Source organism: Aedes aegypti, chromosome 1, assembly GCF_002204515.2.
Source record: "Aedes aegypti strain LVP_AGWG chromosome 1, AaegL5.0 Primary Assembly, whole genome shotgun sequence".
NCBI classification, from domain to species: Eukaryota; Metazoa; Arthropoda; class Insecta; order Diptera; family Culicidae; genus Aedes; species Aedes aegypti.
The window spans coordinates 215081112-215098811 of NC_035107.1; the positions used below are offsets into that span (position 1 = coordinate 215081112).

The 17700-nt window shown below is 36.3% G+C and overlaps 1 protein-coding gene across 3 annotated transcripts in view; it reads right to left on the reverse strand.

Annotated features, from left to right (window-relative positions):
- Positions 1–17700, reverse strand: part of LOC5577060 (atlastin) — a 69082-nt gene that overhangs the window by 39942 nt on the left and 11440 nt on the right. Inside the window, exon 1 of one of the 3 annotated variants that reach the window (XM_021857535.1) lies at positions 8951–9273. The exons of 1 other annotated variant lie outside the window; for it this stretch is intronic. The gene's annotated coding sequence lies outside the window, so the exon portion shown is untranslated. Of the gene's footprint in view, positions 1–8946; positions 9274–17700 lie in introns of those variants that run through there. One more of the 3 variants, XM_021857534.1, reaches the window with a different exon arrangement.

Here is a 17700-nt window from a genome sequence, read left to right on the forward strand (position 1 = left end):
ACTCAACTTTCAGTACTGTGCCACTAACTCAAATTTGAGTTAAAATACTAAGGTTCGGTTTTTGGGTTGTTTTGCTCTTCACTCTCTGACAACAATAGAAGGAGCGAATGATATAGGGAGAGAAAAATAACTCAAAAGTAAGTTTTAAAATACTCAAATATGGGTTTTTCGTTACTTCGTGTAAAGAACGCAGATAGGCACTTTATTTTTGTGCTCAAAACAATGTTTTACATTTAAATAAATGGCTCTATTAACACTAGGAGCCCCGGGATCAAAAACATCTATATGGGTTATCGGCTATATCTCAGCAATGGCTCAACCGATTTTCGAAATTATTTCACGTCTCCCATGTCATGTATCATGTTGATGAAAGGAAAAAATGTTCCTAGGCGTGTTCAAATTTCCTCTAGCGCAATTGAACCAATATTTTTTTTTTATTTTGTAAACTGCAATTGCATGACAATTGTGCCAATTCTTAACGAAAGAGTTGTTGTTTTGAGTTTTTCAGACTCGAATAATCGTTAATGATAAGAAGCATAAGATATTGAAAACAATTTTTTGAGCACCCCTAACGAGGCAAATTTATGTAGGTCGCTGAGTTCGACAGTAAAAACCTCTAGTGTTCTGGATATGCATGCTAGATGTTTCATATCTTCGACAATGTATTTTGAAATGAATTGCACTACGGTTGGATCCCTTCGGTGTTGATCTAAATTACTTGTAACTGATCTAGATCGGGGGGGCCCAGATAGCCGTAGCGGTAAACGCGCAGCTATTCAGCAAGACCAAGCTGAGGGTTTGAATCCCACCAGTCGAGGATCTTTTCGGGTTGGAAACTTTCTCGACTCCCAGGGCATAGAGTATCATCGTACCTGCCACACGATATACAAATGCAAAAATGGTCAATTGGCAAAGAAAGCTCTCAGTTAATTACTGTGGAAGTGCTTATAAGAACACTAAGCTGAGAAGCAGGCTATGTCCCAGTTGGGACGTAATGCCAGAAAGAAAAAGAAGGAGATCGAGATCAGTCTTATCTTCTGAACGTTCTAGTTCAAAACTCTTTCCACTATGTTGTTCAATGAGACATTTCTGTCATTTTTTCGACACAAAATTGCTTGTATAAGTAGAGTGAACATGTTCAAATAGGAATATAATTTTTTGATTACACTCAAAATTAATATTACTGAAAAAAATTGAGAAATACCTTTTTTTCTTAACTGTTTTTCAGCCTTAACTGTAGTTTTTGGGGCATGATTTTTTTTTTAGAATTTAAGTGAAAATACATTCGAGCAGAAACACTAAAAAATTTTATATTACTGTAAAAATACGAAAAAAAAAACTCACTTTTATTAATTGTTTGCTTTTAAAACGAGTTCCAAAGTCATGACGTGTAGTTTTTCGACATATTTTTAATTGTACAAGAACATTAACATTAGAGCGGTTCAAAATTTGGGCAAAGCCCTTTTTTTAAGTAAAAGAAGTTTCGAGTGTAATCCATTATTTATCTTTCTGCTCAGGGATTGAATCCTGAACACCTTACGATACAATGACGATCGTGGACCGCAACAGATGGGATGTTTTCTTTGCTTGCTTTGATCGTGCTTCATTCTCAAATGAGAGCGAATTCTGCAACGCCTGTTTCTGCTCTTTTTCGTAGTTTTTCAGAAAAAGAAATTTTGAGTGTATACAAAAATATTACTATTGATGATCAAACATATTCATTTAATTTTTAGATGCAAATTCATGCCACAAAATTTACGTCATTGTATTGAATATTGATTTAGAGGCAAACAGAATGAAAATGTATGGTTTTTCGTAGCTTCTTGATAAAATATATTTTAAGAGTGATCCAAAATTTCTATTCTCCTCAAACATGTTTACTGGACACTTACAATCCAGTTTATGCCGAAAAAACTACATGTCATCGCTTTGAAATTCGATTTATTGACAAACAGGTTAAAAATCCTTTTTTTTTCTTCAAGTTTTTTAATCAAAATAAGTTTTAAGTGTAATCTCGAATTTCTATTCTCAAAAATGTTCTCTAGACCGCTGCAATCAAATTCATTTAAAAAAAAGCTACATGTCGGTGCTTTGAATTTCGGTTATATTCAAACAGTTAAGGAAAAAATATATTTTTCAGTTCTTTCCAGTGTAATCAAGAATGTACATTTCTGGTCAAACATGTTCTCTGCAATCCCACAAGCAAATTTGTGTCTAAAATATTGAAAATATATCATTGAACATCATGACAGAAGGAAGATTTTAACTATAAAGTTCCTTTCAAGAGATAATAATCATCTAGATCAGTTATCAGTTACCTAGATCAAATCCAAAGCGGTCAACATCTGGTGCAACTTATTCCAAAATACTTTGTCCAAAATATCCAAACTCTAACATGCATAGCCAGAGCACTGTACGTTTTGGCGTGCGAAATGCGCGATCTACATAAATTTGCCTCGTTAGGAATGCTCGAAATATGTTTTTGCCTAACATGCATTATCTGTCTAATTATCTGGGGTCATTTGGGTTTGAAAAATCCTCAATTATACCATTTGCGATAAAATTCGACACGATTCTTATGACGATTAAGTGCCCAAAAAAAATCTCCTACCGTACTAAACAATGGAATATGGACAAGAGATACATGAGAGAATTTTAAAAATCGTTAAAACCGTTGCTGAGATATGGCTGAAGTTTCAGGTACAACTGATATTTGATTAAGGGGTTCCTAATGTTAATCATGCGGCCCCAGGTCATGGACAATTGTTTGTTATTCTTTTTTTTAATTCCTTTATTAGTATCAACTTAACCTGAATATATAACGCATAATTCGTGGCAATAGAAGATTGCAACGATTTTTGTCTAAAATGATTAAAAATCTTGTTCGACATTTATTCAAATGTTTCAAGATTGAATATTCTATGCTTTTGTTATTTAGATGGCATTTAGAATAATGGGACCTATACATTCCTTCTCATAGCCCTTCACTTCAAACTACAGCCTTGATACTGAGTGAAAACAAGAACTGAGCCCTATAGAGAACAAACTATAATAAAAAAAGACCAACTGGAATCAAAACGAGACCTACAGGAACAAAGAGAACAAAACTAATTCCAATAGGGGTATATAAATATAGATAGAAGTTTCCAAGAGAACATTTCAGAAAATTCGGCCAGATATTACTCCAGAAATTACTCCAGAGATTCTATTATGAACCCGAGAAATCCTACCATGAACTTCTCCAGAAATTCTTTCACAAATTTCTCAAGAAAATACCAAATTTTTGAAAAAATCCAACATTTCATTCTTCTAATAATTTCAATAAAAAAAAAATACAAGGTATCCGTTTAATTAAAAAAAATCGGACAATAATGTCTCGACAGATGCGTCCACTGATTTCCTTCATCATTGCGGTGCAGGAAATCTTAGAAATTTTCCAAAAATGTTCTTGAAAAGTGTATCCAGGAAATTTTTCATAATATTTGCTAGAAATTTTTGGAGAAAATTTTAAGAAAATCTGATAGTAATTCATACAGCACATTCTTTTGTAATTTCTGATGATACTTCTGTAGAAATTCTCCAAAAACTCTCCAACTCCTGAGCATGAGCATAAGCATAAGCATGATTGACCGCCCGCAGTTGATACTCCGTTATTGCAAGAACAGCTGTACTTACACAGGGAACCAACAGATGCTACTCAGGATCAGTAGCATCTTCAATGTGTAAGTACTGGTGCTCTCATTATTATAACAAACAATACCGGCGCCGGCTGCGTCTGAATGCAGGTCAATTTGGGAATGGGAGGGCAATGTTGACGTGTTACTTGCTTTATGGAAGCCGAGGAGTCCTCTGCACTTCCACAAGAAAACACTGGGAGTTTGGATATGAGAAAGGATTCGTTTTGGTAAACGATAAAGATATATTTTAAAATGAATACGTGAACATATACACGAATGATCGATACCGATAGTTCGGTTACTATGCTAACCGGACACGATCCGGATTCCGTCGCTCACCCACAAAGGAGCATGCAACAGATTCAACGGATCAAACACTACTGACGCGTCGATATTTTTTTCACTCGCACACTTTGTTTTCGTTTTTTCTTCCGAAAAACGCGAATTGGACACAGTTGATCCAGATTCCGCCGCTCGCTCTCAAAGGAGCATGCAACAGATTCAACGGAACAAACACTACTCTCTCCAAAAACTCTCCAACTCCTGAGGAAGTCTTAGTGGATTTTGTAGATAAATAGTTAGGAAATAATCAATCAGATATCCAGTGATCTATATCTATCTATATCATATATGTAGAATTTTCCGAAGGAATTAGGTACTTGAAAAACATACAATGTAATCTTTGAAGATATGTGTATAAAGATGATCTGTATAATTGCTGTAGTATTTGCTGATGTGAAACCCCTAATGAAATGTTAAAGAAACCATGTAGATGCTGCTTGATAATGCAACTATTTGGAACCACTACAAAAGTAATTAATGGATGAAATGTTGTAGTAATTCTTAGAAAATATTCTGGAGGAACTTATTAAGAAAACCCAGGTCAAATTCAATGAGGAATTTTTGGTAGAGTTCCTAATAAATGTCATGACCGAATTGCGGATCAATTCTTGAGACAAACCGTGAATGAATTCATAAAGTCAAAATGACTGAAAAATTAATGGAAAAAAATCGGTGTACAAATTTAAGTTTAACATTCGGCATTTGAAGTCACCTAATAAATCCGAGATTCAGATTTAAATATTACCGGATACACAACGGTGCCGGCAATCGCCGAACTCAATGTGTAGGATTTACATGAATAAATCCATTATAAATTCATTATAGAATGTCTTCCAAATTTCTGGAATGAATCCTTAGAGATTTTCTTGGAAGAACTTTAATAAGAATCTTTGGAGGATCTGATAGCAACTACTGAAGAAATCGATGAATGAATTTATGGGGAAATCTCAGAAGTAAATCATTGAATACAGGGTGTCGACTCAATTTTGAAAATAAAATTCCCTAACTTTCCCTGACCTTCCAGTCATTTTCCAGAAAAGTTCCAGACCACTGAGTTGGTTAATTTGAACCGAAATACGATTTCTACAAGATACGACGATTTTTATGATGTTTATGTTATAGGTCGTAAGAATAAACTGATCAAAAGATTTTACTTTTTTGAAATATATGTACTTGCCAGATGACATTCTTGAACGTTTATTCAAGTTGATTTAATAAAACTGGACAGTTGAGAATCTATTTACTTTTCAAACTTGAAGATCCGTATGAACAAAGATGTTCTCAGCTAGTGAACTACCTCAGAGTCTGAGGCTCAGACCTAATTTAAAATTTTAAGAATGAATGAAAATTTTGGACTTTATACCATACTTGTTTTAGTGGAAAAAGCTATCCTAAAATTTGGCTATTTCTTTTTCTAGGCAAAAAGAATCAGAAATTCTTCTTGAAAGTCTTAAGATATTTTTCCAGATATTCCTTCAATACTTCTCACTGAACTCTTGACAAATTTCCTCCAGAAGCTCCTCATCTCCAAGATTCTCTAAAAAATTGTCTTTGATAATTTTTCACGATGATTCGTTACAGGTATTTTTTTTTAGGTAATATTTTAGGATTACGATATGAATTACCCTTAGCTTTTCTCCCCGAAAAAAAAATATCTGAATATTCTCAACGGAATGCATTCAGGGCTTGAACAATGCGCTGATTAGAAGGTTTCTAATGTTTCTCTTGAAATTGTCGTACCTTCAGCAATGCTCCGAGGAACTCTTCTTCTAAGAATTCATCTACGAGTATCTCTAAGTAATATCACAAATTGTCAATAGATTATCAAGATTATTTCAAATGATATTCCTGAAATTTCTGCTTTTCAATGATTTTCTGGATAACTAAAAATAATCGAGGAACTTTGAGAATCATCCTCAGAATATCTGAAGAATATTCTGTGTCCTGGTTCCTTAGTCGAATGGTTAGAGCCCACGGCTACAAAGCAAAGCCATGCTGAAGGTGTATTGATTTAACATGATCAATTACTTTGCAGACTATGAACTCGTTTGATATTGTAGTACTGATATTTTTCCCTGACCTCAAGTGAAATTCCCTGATTTTCCCTGACTTTCCAGGTCAAAAATAAATTCCCTGACATTCCCTGACTTCCCAGGTTTTTCGAGGTAGTCGACACCCTGGGAATAGCATCTGAAAGATAACAATGTAAACTCAGTGCAAATTCTGGATGAATAAAAACACACCTCTCTTTAGAAATTTCTGAATGAATCTTTAAGAAAATTATGAGAAATCTCTGAAAAGATGTCTGTAGAAGTCCCTGAAAATATTTCGGGAAAATTCGCTGGAGAAATCACTAGAAAAATTGTAGAATCTTTTCATCAAGAAATCTGTGATGGAATTCTCCTAAAAATATGTTTAACCCTCCAAGCCCCGAGGCAGACCTTCTATTCTCAATCGACTGGTGCTTAGAAACAAATAAGTTTGATGAAATGCGATTTTCACTATGAATGATGGGATGAGTTAGACTTCCTGCGAATAGGGGTTTCAAACCGAAATTTTGGTATGGACGTGAAACCAATATTAAACGATTGGTTTTAGCCATTTTTAGACTTTATGTAACGGTTCAATGCAAGAATACACATTTGGTTAATTTCCTTGCATGGAGCGAAAGCTAGAATCTGGCTCCGGAAGTACTTTCCGGGTGGGAGCCGAGGTTAAGGGACATATGTAAATTTGACCTGAAGCAACAATACGGGTACTTGAGAATCATAAAATTATCTCAGAAACCCAATACAAGTCATCAATTCTCAATATTGTCAATTTTAAAGTAACCCTACAATCCATGTTTTTGCAGCAACGCTGAGATTATTTTATGAAGTTTGAGCAGTCGCATGCCTAGTTTTGAGCTTTATCCATGATTGTCTCCTGGTTCACCGGAAGTGATCCTACAACCCAGCCTTGGCCGTCGTTACATAAAATCTAAAAACGGCTGAACACTATTGTTAAATATTGGCTTCGTTGCTAAAGTTGCAATAAATTAGACTAGGGAACACTTATTTCCAGCTGAGAAACATGTCCAAACCTGAACTTCCGGTTGGAAAACCCCACTCGATCATAGTAAAAACTGCTTTTCATTAAACTTATTTGTTTCTGAGCAGCAGTCGATTGAAAATAAAAGATCTGTCCCGGAGCTTTGACGGTTAATCTGAAGTCTCTAGATTTTTTGCACTCGAATTCACTGTGACTTTAACGACCATTTTGATTGAAAATGAAACTTTTCTTTATAAATAGACTTTGACAAAAAAAGCTCTCAGTAAACAACTGTGGAAGTGCTCATTGACTCTAAGCTGAGATGCAGGCTCTGTCCCAGTGAGGACTTAATGCCAAGAAGAAGAAGAAGAACTGAAGATTAAACATTTGAAAAATAAATACAGTGGCCCAATTTCATATTCGTACAGGATACTGTTTCCACATAAAGTTAGTAAAAAACTATTAAATGAAGTATTGAGCTACAAATATTTTATCCACATTGAAGGTGACAGGTGTCATCTATAATAGAATATATCCTGTTGTTTTCATCATTTTAAAAAACGTTTGTGTTGCGGTTATGGCGATAATATTTATTCTTTAAATCTCTATAATCATGTTTGGTAGTAAAATGTAAATTAAAAATGATAATTACGCAATGTTTTGATAGGAACATTAACTATGGATTATGTATATACATTTAGGAGCCAAACATAAAGAAATTGACTAAAATTTTTGATTTTGGATTTGTTATAAATGTTATACTACCTAACATTCAAAAGTATAAGTTGTCGATATCCACTCCTAGCTACTCTAAAACTGATTATAATTTTTTGAAACTTGTGCAATATTCGCAGTTATCATTCTTAAGGAAGTGATGTTGAAAAAAATGCAATTTATTGTTCGACTTACCGAATATTTTAGCAAAAAACATGGGAAAACTGGTATTTTTCTTAAATTTACTTAAGTTTCAAATATGCCCGCTTTTAAATTTTCCAAATGTATTCTACTGCATCTGAACAACACAACGAAGAGCTTAATTAATCATCTAGTCCATTAAAAATTAGTTTTGAATGCAGTATATTACTTTTTTGTTAGGTGTACGAATATGGAATTGGGTCAATTATAGTCACAATCTCAATACTTTTCCATTATTCCAAAGATTTAAGCAAATGAATACAGTTTGTCATTGCCAAACAATAGATGACACCTATAACCTTCATTATTGATAAAGTATATCGAAGTCCATGCACCATTTAATAGATTTATACCAACTTGATATGAAAACAGTGCCCCGTACCAAAATGAGATTGAGTCACTGTAAAAAAATCATAAAATGAAAAGCTATCGAAAATTAAAAAAAAAGGTCTGCGAAAATTTCGTGCAAAATCCAGTAAACGATTTTTTTCAGATATTTTAAATCCTGAAGAATCCGCTAAAATATAAAAATATTGGAAACTACAAAAGATTTCAGAACTAGAATTTTTTTTATAATCTAAATGTCAATTATGAGAGTTTTCCCCTGCACAAAAGTTTGTTTGTAAAATGCTTAGCTACCATTTGAAGGTTGCAAGCTGCTCATGAGCGAGCCCCCAAGTTGTCTGACAATGTAAAATTTTGGGACACCCTACCAAGCAGCCCGATAGCTATGCACACTTGTCAAACGAGTTTCAATCGAAGCGACAATCAACTTTCCGCGACCTGCTGCTACGCCTCGGCACGAATCGAACGACCACATTCACTCGCGTGCTTTCACAACAAGCACGCAGTCAGTCAGTCAGTCCATCAATTCCTTTCTCGTTGGACATTTCAATCGCACAACGAAACACACCAACAACAGGTGAAGATTTACAACGTCACCCTCCAAAGTTCATAACTAGATCACGGCGATGACACTCACTCACACCGATCGGATGACGAGTTCCGGGAAGGTATCGGCCTTGGCAGCGAACTTTCCACTCCACTAGGCTAACAGCTGGTCTGGTTGCCGGAATCCGGCCAAAATCCTTTGCACTTTTGCTTGTGACCCCGGAATAGAACCCCGAGAAATTCCCGTCTCTGATTCACACTGTTGGCCGCGGTCCCTTGCCAAATGGCTATTTTTGAACCCGGGAACGAGGATGGAACTCGCGACACACGTTGGTTGGACGATCACGTCGACGTCGACCACGGCGAGCGAAATGACTGAGCCGCTAAGCGAGCGGCGTGCTCACCGTGGCCGACCAGTAGCGAAGCGAGTGAAGTAATTTGGTTAATCTGCAACGGTGCTACTGCTCTGCTGCTGAGAGTAGGCACATGCGCTCAGCACTTTCTGCGAGTCGCATTTGGTTGGTGAGTTGAACGTGTGCAGTATTGGACAATACATTTGTAACTCTTTCGATTTTCTATACAAAATGTTCAACTTTAAAAGTTAGAGTTATTCACGGACATATCATATCTGTCTGTCTATTTGTAATACCTTGCGAGCAGAGTGGAATAACTTATACAGAAGTTGCAGGCGGCAGTACTTATCAGTACTATTTTTTCTACTATCGATCCCTTTTTGATCCTTGTTTGGACCCGTAGGGTGATGTGCTAGTATCCATCGTATTAAGCATTGATCAGTGAGAACTGCAATTTCCCCAGTACATATTGCAGTGAATGATGCTGATACAAACCGATGTCAAACAATTCTTTCTCAAACCGGCTTTAGCTTTGTACAATAATATTTTGATAAATCTTGATCTCTTTTTGGAAATAATGCAAAGAAAATGCATCTTGCCGTATTCTCAATCCGTCGTATCGTTTCCATTACGCTCCCAATCGCAAAACGCAACATACTGTTAGCCATCTATACTTTGGTAGCACAACTAGTCAGATGATGATAGATTTGATTTTTCACGCATCCATCACATGCCGCTGTGGGGAAAAATGTTTTATTTTCCTGATATAAGACGGTTCACAGTGAAACAGTTAGGCGGAAAAGGTAGGAATATCCATTCTCTATGTTCTGCATACGTTTGTTTTTTGTATTATTGCACTACTTTCATAAAAATTGAGATCCGGCTGGTAGGAGCACTAATTTGAGGTTGGAAAACCAGGATATGTGAGGTTAGTTTCATTGGAACTTTCGCCTGAGCGATTTTTGCGCTTGAATAAAACGCGCTTCGGGACATTCTCCGCTGCCCCTAAAATACCATTGGGTAGATAAATGAATTCTCTACCATTGGATCTCATTCAATTTCATACATAAGTGAAGTAAGCGGTGAAAATAAATATTTTGTTCCGAATGTTTTGAAACTATGAATGAGTTTGACATTGCTCTCGTCAACCATCATCATGACGACAGCAGCACACCCCACCGGACGAATCGTCGTATTGGAAGCGATTTCTGTCGCAATCAGTTTCCAGATTCGTCTCACAACTTACGGCTCACTGTGATATATTGAGTGGTTACAACACAATATATCAACGCTATAATACAATATTTTACTAGAATATATAGATCTACGGGCATCTCTCTCCATTCCTTCAGTATGATGGAATATACTAAGTTCCTTTAAAATTCATTGTTCGTCATCAAAATTCAGCCCAAACATATGAACACAATTCCTTTTGGCCGTACAATTATGGCATTTGCTCACAGTGTAGCGAAAACAACACAATCAAAGGAACCGTATGTTTACGGCGAGCATCGCACACACATTGATGCGCACGAGCTTTTTTTCTCAGTACGACAGATTGAACTTTGTTTACATTCTCGATTTTACGCGGTCGTTGAGGAAATATCATAAAATTTCGTGAATTGTAGAACTTTTACGACGTGTGATTGGAATGAAATCCTTCAGTGAAGAAGTACGAAGGGTTTCTATAGTGAAAATAAGTGCCAGACGAAGTAAGGGGCGGGAAGAAACTTGTGTCATAATGTGGTGTGACTGGTGTCGATCGTTAAGCATTTCTCTCAAATCGTTTTCGTCCAAGCGATTTCGGTGAAAAAGTGCAAAGTGGATAATTGAATTGAAGTTATTTGTCGAAATACAGTACTTTTATTGGTACAAGTGTATAAACCATAACAGCTTTCACAAAATTACACTTGGAAAATGAATCTATGTTGCAGATAAGTTGGAATATCCACCATAGTGGAACATTTAAAGTTTGATACGATCAATAATAGCGCTTACGACGCAGTAGAACGAAACCCTAATTACAAAATAGCTCAAAAACTTGCTATGCAGTTTGAAAGCGCGCCAAATTTTATTTTAGAACTCACTAGTCCAGTTGAAAATCAAGTTGCTAAGCAGGGCAGGCAATCGTCAGATTTGTCACAGTGCGATGACGAAATAAAAAATGACATCGTCATCCAGTATAATAACTCCTGCAGGTCGTCGTCTCTTCATCGACGAAAGAATGCACGACTAACTTCAATCCAAAATCGTCAACGAGCAAATTTTTCTTCATCCCGCTTGCTACCCTTACTAACAAGAAGAAGCCGTTTACTGTATATTCGCTTGCTTCGCACCAACCAACGAATACCATCACATAATTGCTTGTATTGGCAAATGAACCCACTTTCCTCATGATTCTAAAATAGCTCTGTTGGTAAGCGCGTGGAGTTGATGATTCAGAGATCGTTTGTACGTTTCCAGTCGTGTTTTGTTACTTTGTTTTTGTTTTATTTTTTCAAAAAATGCTCTCAATCTGCCGAAGACACGATTCATTATTTTAGTCGGCTCAGTGCTTCCGAAAAAAGATTCGCCCGTAACGAAGGAATCGTATTTTTTCATCATGACGCCGAGCCTCTGCGCCGGGACTGGTTGAGTGACGATGACGATGCTTCTTTTAGTTTCGTCGCCGACTTTTTCCATTTGACGGTGACGATTATCTAGCCTGTTGCTGTTACTAATGATTATCCATCCATCTCATGCATACTACACACGCGGGCTGAGCGAATGTGATTATGAAAGCGGTCAGCGTGATCTGTGGGGATTTGAATTCGAAACTGGGAACCTTCTAAGCAGTGGCGATTCCCTAACCTCAAATCCCCCTTTTCCTCGAATAGAAATTCTTGAATTTCAGCAACAAATTTGCATCTAAGAAGAAAAGATCTGTTAGAAAGGACGATTCCAATAATTTACTGTTTGCTTTATAATCCAATTGGGCCGAATTATTTATATTTAGATTCGTAGAACAGGTAAAAAGTGAGGTTACAAGTCGCCTCTGCTTCTAAGTTATTGGTTCATCAAGTGGCTCGATTGCTTAGTTGGTAAACCGCTCGTCTAGCATACAAGAGTCCTGGGTTCGAATCCTAGCCTAGCAAGTGAATTTTTTCATAATTTCACCCATGTGTCCATCTTTACCGCGCGTAATGAGTTAATTAATTTAATAACCATGCGGATTGGATTACCAAACATCTCAATACATTTGTCAATTCAATATTTATTCCTTAGAACCATTTTTTTCATGTGAAACACAGCCAAACGAACCATTTCTAAATAAAGAGAAATAGTGGAATAGCACCCATTTTCAACCCATTCATGGCCTACTTTGTATGAAAATAAAAAAAATTGGCACAGAATTGTAGGTCGAAAATTATGTTAAGAAAAGAAATCTTAAACATAATTTAAGCGATATACACTAAATGATTGCGGAAGTAATCTTGGAACACTAAGCTAGAAAACGCATGCTTTGTTCCAGTTGGAACAATTTAACAAGACAAATAATACTAATAATAGCTATTCTGAAGTGGAAATTGATGATTTTTTTATTACATAAAATGCGGCATACTGCCATGGGATGTTTATAACGTGTGACTGTACGCAGAAAATTATGCTCGATTTGAAATTCATTCTTGTTAAAGATATGTGGAAGGGGCCTTCCTTAGCCGAGTGGTTAGAGTCCGCGGCTACAAAGCAAAGCCATGCTGAAGGTGTCTGGGTTCGATTCCCGGTCGGTCCAGGATGTTTTCGTAATGGAAATTTCCTTGACTTCCCTGGGTATAGTGACGGTAGCTACCATTCACCGTGCATTTAAGAAAAATTTGCACTTCAAAAAATTCTACAACTTTTCCAAATAATTTGAAGCGTACTAGAATAGCACTACGTAGCGTGCAATTATATCATAATTCAGGGAAAAATCTAAAACTAGTGAAACATAACACAAAATTATGTTTTTAACTGTCATGTTAAGGTCGCCTCGTAGCTATGTCACCATTCACCGTGCACACTAGTGCACCATTCACCGTGCGTATAGTTTTCGTCATGATTTTATTTCGTATCTTGAAGAAACGTTGTTGATGGAGCAACTATGTTGCTGGTAGTGTGCGCAGTCATTTTTAAGTTTATTCAAATCATCATTTACAATAAAAATACAAAAAAAAGTTTAAAAATTGGCAAAATATTTATTTTTTCACTAAAATCGTTATAGGAGGTTTGGCTGTATTATCCAAACCATTCCATATTCACTCAAAAACTAAATATGAAGTAGTTAAATCACGACATAACAATAAATCTAATATTATCGAATAATTTCATGCCTTTTACACTAATGCACGGTAATAGGAACCATATATACTGAAATGGGTCCATTCACCGTGCATTTGGGTTTCCAGTGAGACAATGTGAATTTTTGGTGTTTCTACTAAGAGTATTGAAAAATCTCATTATCAAACAGAATTCATATGATTTTGACTGCAAAAACTAGGTTTTTCAAAATCCTTTGTGACAAAAACTATTTCATTTCATCAGTTTTATCTTATTTTGCTGACAAAAGAATAATTTGTGAAAATTGTATGAATATTCTGTAAGAATTGTATATGTGCACGGTGAAGGGAGACCGCACGGTAACTGGTAACTTAACGGTATAATCGTATCTGCCACGCGATATACGAATGCGAAAATGACAACTTTGGCAAAGAAAGCTCTCAGTGCCGGCTGTGGCCAGCTGAGTGCCGGCTCTGTCCCAGTGGGGACGTTAAAGCCAAGAAGAAGATATGTCAAATTGGTATTGCTCTAGTATTCTCCTAGAAAGGGCAAAAATACAAAAACCGACTTTTTTTAACTTTCTGTTGATGAAAGACTATCAATGATAACTTCATTTGAAAAAAGATCGGAGGTTCATGAAAGTTCAACAGAAGGTAATGAACATTTGTATCACTGAATATGATTAGTGGAAGGTTGAAACACAGTGTACGACAATTCGTTTGAAATTATTCTTAGCGGACGGTTCATCGGGTCGCTCTTAAACCGAATTTTATATTGAGGCTTTCAATAGTTGTAAGTTAGTTGAGAAAGGAGTTCAACAATGATACGTGCATTCACTGAATACGCCTATGGCAATTGATTTGTTGAAGGTGTGCATAAATATTCGTCTTTGCTTTGTTATGGTTGCTGTGCGCAGACTCGTCACATTTCATTCCTCCAGATCCAAACTCTAGAATGGGGCGACTGATATGCACCTCAGTGGCACTGGTTTGTATTCGTTATACCAACAACAGCAAAGAAATTTTTCCTCTTTCCGATTTGCAGTCTGAGGGAGTGAGTATGTTTTTGTTCGTTTCCTTGTGTTTCCATTCTATTCTACTACTTCGCTAAGTTGTTGGTAAAGTATCAATATTTTTTTCTTTGTTACAACTTGAATCGTGTGGGGTAGTCCTAGATTTACATCACTCGATACTTTGCTTGGGAGAGAATTCACTTTGTCGTCTACCAAGAAGCCATGTAAATGACCCAAAATGGTTTGGAAGGCAGACATCGTTTGTCCACCTTGTGTTGATTAATAACCATAAAACGAATTTCAATGGCAGTTACGTAAAATGATTTTTTTCAGTGCTTGCTCATTCTTAGTTTAAAACAATTCAACTCCTCCGCTTATTGCATGGATTTTTCGTGAACTTGGTACTAAAATTTTGAATGCTACTGAATCAACTACGCGTCCGTAGATTACTAATGATTATTTCGCGCATTTGCAGCGCTAGCGAAATAGGTGAATGCTAATTTCTTGTTTTAATATTGTTTGCTTTGTGCATACGGTGAATGGGTTTGCTTAATTCTGTACACTTGCCAAGTAGCAAAAGGTCACTGCCATACACATTTGCCACACTGTATACATCCCTTTCGGATGTTTGAGCCTTAGTTTGCGTAAGCATCAATACAGGGCACTTATTTCAGAAGTAGAATCGAACATATAAAATATGACTGGACTAAATATTGTCAAATACTTACATAAACACATAGAGTAGCGCCTAAAGGAATTTTGATAAACAGTTTTCTTATGAAAAGCTTTTTTCTTATGTTAGTGTTGTTCGGGTTCACTATGTTGCTGTCTGCAACATTGCATTGTGTATTTCTCGCAGTTCAAATCCAAACTGTAGGTGTAGGTCAAATGAACTAAATAAAATTCTTAAAAAACACATTTACTACAATTGCCAGTTTGCGTTCTCTTTTTTTATTCAGATTATTCGAAATGAGGAAAACCCAAATAAATCATTTACCTCAATTTTATTCTTTTTTTTTTTTTTTTGTTTTATAACAACTTGAGGGACCCCCTTTGCTTCGTTACTTGAATCGAAGAGCCTGGGATAGATGATGCCTTGTATAGCATCTACAGTATTTACAGTTTGAGTTTTTGAACCGGCTTATTGTCCGCTCAAATCCGAATATCAAGCTCTAACACTATATGCTATACACAGCGCTCTCGCTGGGTAATATTTTTCTACTTACACGTTTCAAAGTGGGCGATCAATGGCGAAGCGAAACCCACCAAGAAGCAAAACAACCTACTCATCTGCTTGCTACAAAGCTTACTTTATGCATTACGATGTGAGTAATGCAGACGCTCGTCCACATCACCTTGATTTGTGTGGTCTCCGCAGCGGCAATACCTGCAGTGTTGGACACAACATTTGCAACTTTTTCGCTTTTCCATATACAGTGGGATTCCGTTTTTGGCATGCTCCATTTTTGGCACCCCCCGATTTTGGCAACATTTTTGAATACCATTAAAATTTGTATTTTTTTGTTAATATTTTCGTGTCTGTTGATGTAGTCATTTGAATAACAGGTCAACTCAACACCGATTACATTGCAGAGCTCCATTTTCGTCGATATTCCCCGAAATCTCACCAACCACTAACGGCTACCGTACGCGCTTATTTACATTGGGATGGTCATTGGTCAAACATTCGCAACGTTTCATGAGTCCAATAATATCAACTAGTACCTCAACTAGATACCAAACTCTTTTCTTAGGCATTCATGCTGAGTGATCAGCCCACTTGAGTCTGCCGGTAGGTGATACATTAAAAAACATGTTTCTATATTTGGAACAGCTTGTTTGAGCACAAGCACCGATATAAGAGGAACAAAAATTCTATGACTCACACAAAGTTACAATCATAAATATTGTCTCAACTCAACGATAAGAACGATTGACAGTATTTTGACTTTTTGTCTGAAGTATTGGCATGCAAATTGATCTTTCTGCGTCAACTATTTATAGCTACTTTCGTTAGAGGTTCTGTAAGACATTAGATTTGTTAAGAGACGATTCAGAATTCTATACAAGATTTCTAATCAAGAATACGAGTCTGAACATAATCAAAATGTTCATTTTAAGCTGGGACTATGAAAATCCGTTGGGGATTCTCGGTTCTTGGGGGACTTTTCAGAAATTTTAACGCAGTTCTTGAGGATATCTACAGATTTCTAGCGGACACTGAAGATTTCTGGCGGAGTTCTGAGAATGTATAATCATGTCCAAATCTGATGATTCCTAATAAAGTCAAGATTGCTAGGGTGCCCTGTAATTTTCTTGCGAGATAATGTGTATTTCTAGAAATATTTTTAGTATTTCTGGCGAAACCCAAAGATGCTAATTTCTAGCAAAATCTTTAGTGGGATCCTGAGAATTCTAGGCGAGATCCTACGGATTCCTAGCAAGATGCTTCAGAGCCCTAGAATTTTCCTGTAGATTCCTTAGAAGCATCTGAAGATTCCTATCAGGCTCTTTAGGTTACATAGTGGGATCCTGTAAATTTCTGTTGATATCATAAGGTAAATGTAAAACATATATCGAGCTCAATTATAACTCATTTCAAGTAAATATGATATTCTACAAAATTACAAGCCGCATTTATAGATCACCTCATGTTTATGTTTGCCCTTTTGATTATTCATTATGAAATGAATTACTATATCAGAAACATGTGTTAACCCGTTAACGCCCAAGGTATCTCACAATTGGAATTCAGCTCCGTTTTTGTTACTCATAGTCGTATTCCCATAAATTAAATCTTATTTCACCAAAAAATTTCAAGTCTATGGTGGGGATCCAAAAAAATTCTTGAAAGTGTGTCGTCCATATCTAGCTGTTCTGTAAGTTTATTTTCGAGATTAATCGAATATATTTTCATGCAGTTCGACCCATTACAATGTAAACAAGTTGGGAAAAATTGCTGGTGAGGGGTAATTCATAAATTACGTCACGTACAGAAGAGGAAGGAGGGGGTTACAATGAAACATGACTACCCATATAAAAATTGGAATCCATACAAAAAGTGTGATACAGAGGAAGAGGATGAGTATGGCAAAACTTTGCGTGACGTAATTTATGGACGTACCCTGATAAAGAAATTACAACATAAAGAATAAAAATTTCAGAGGCGAAAGGTGCATGCCAG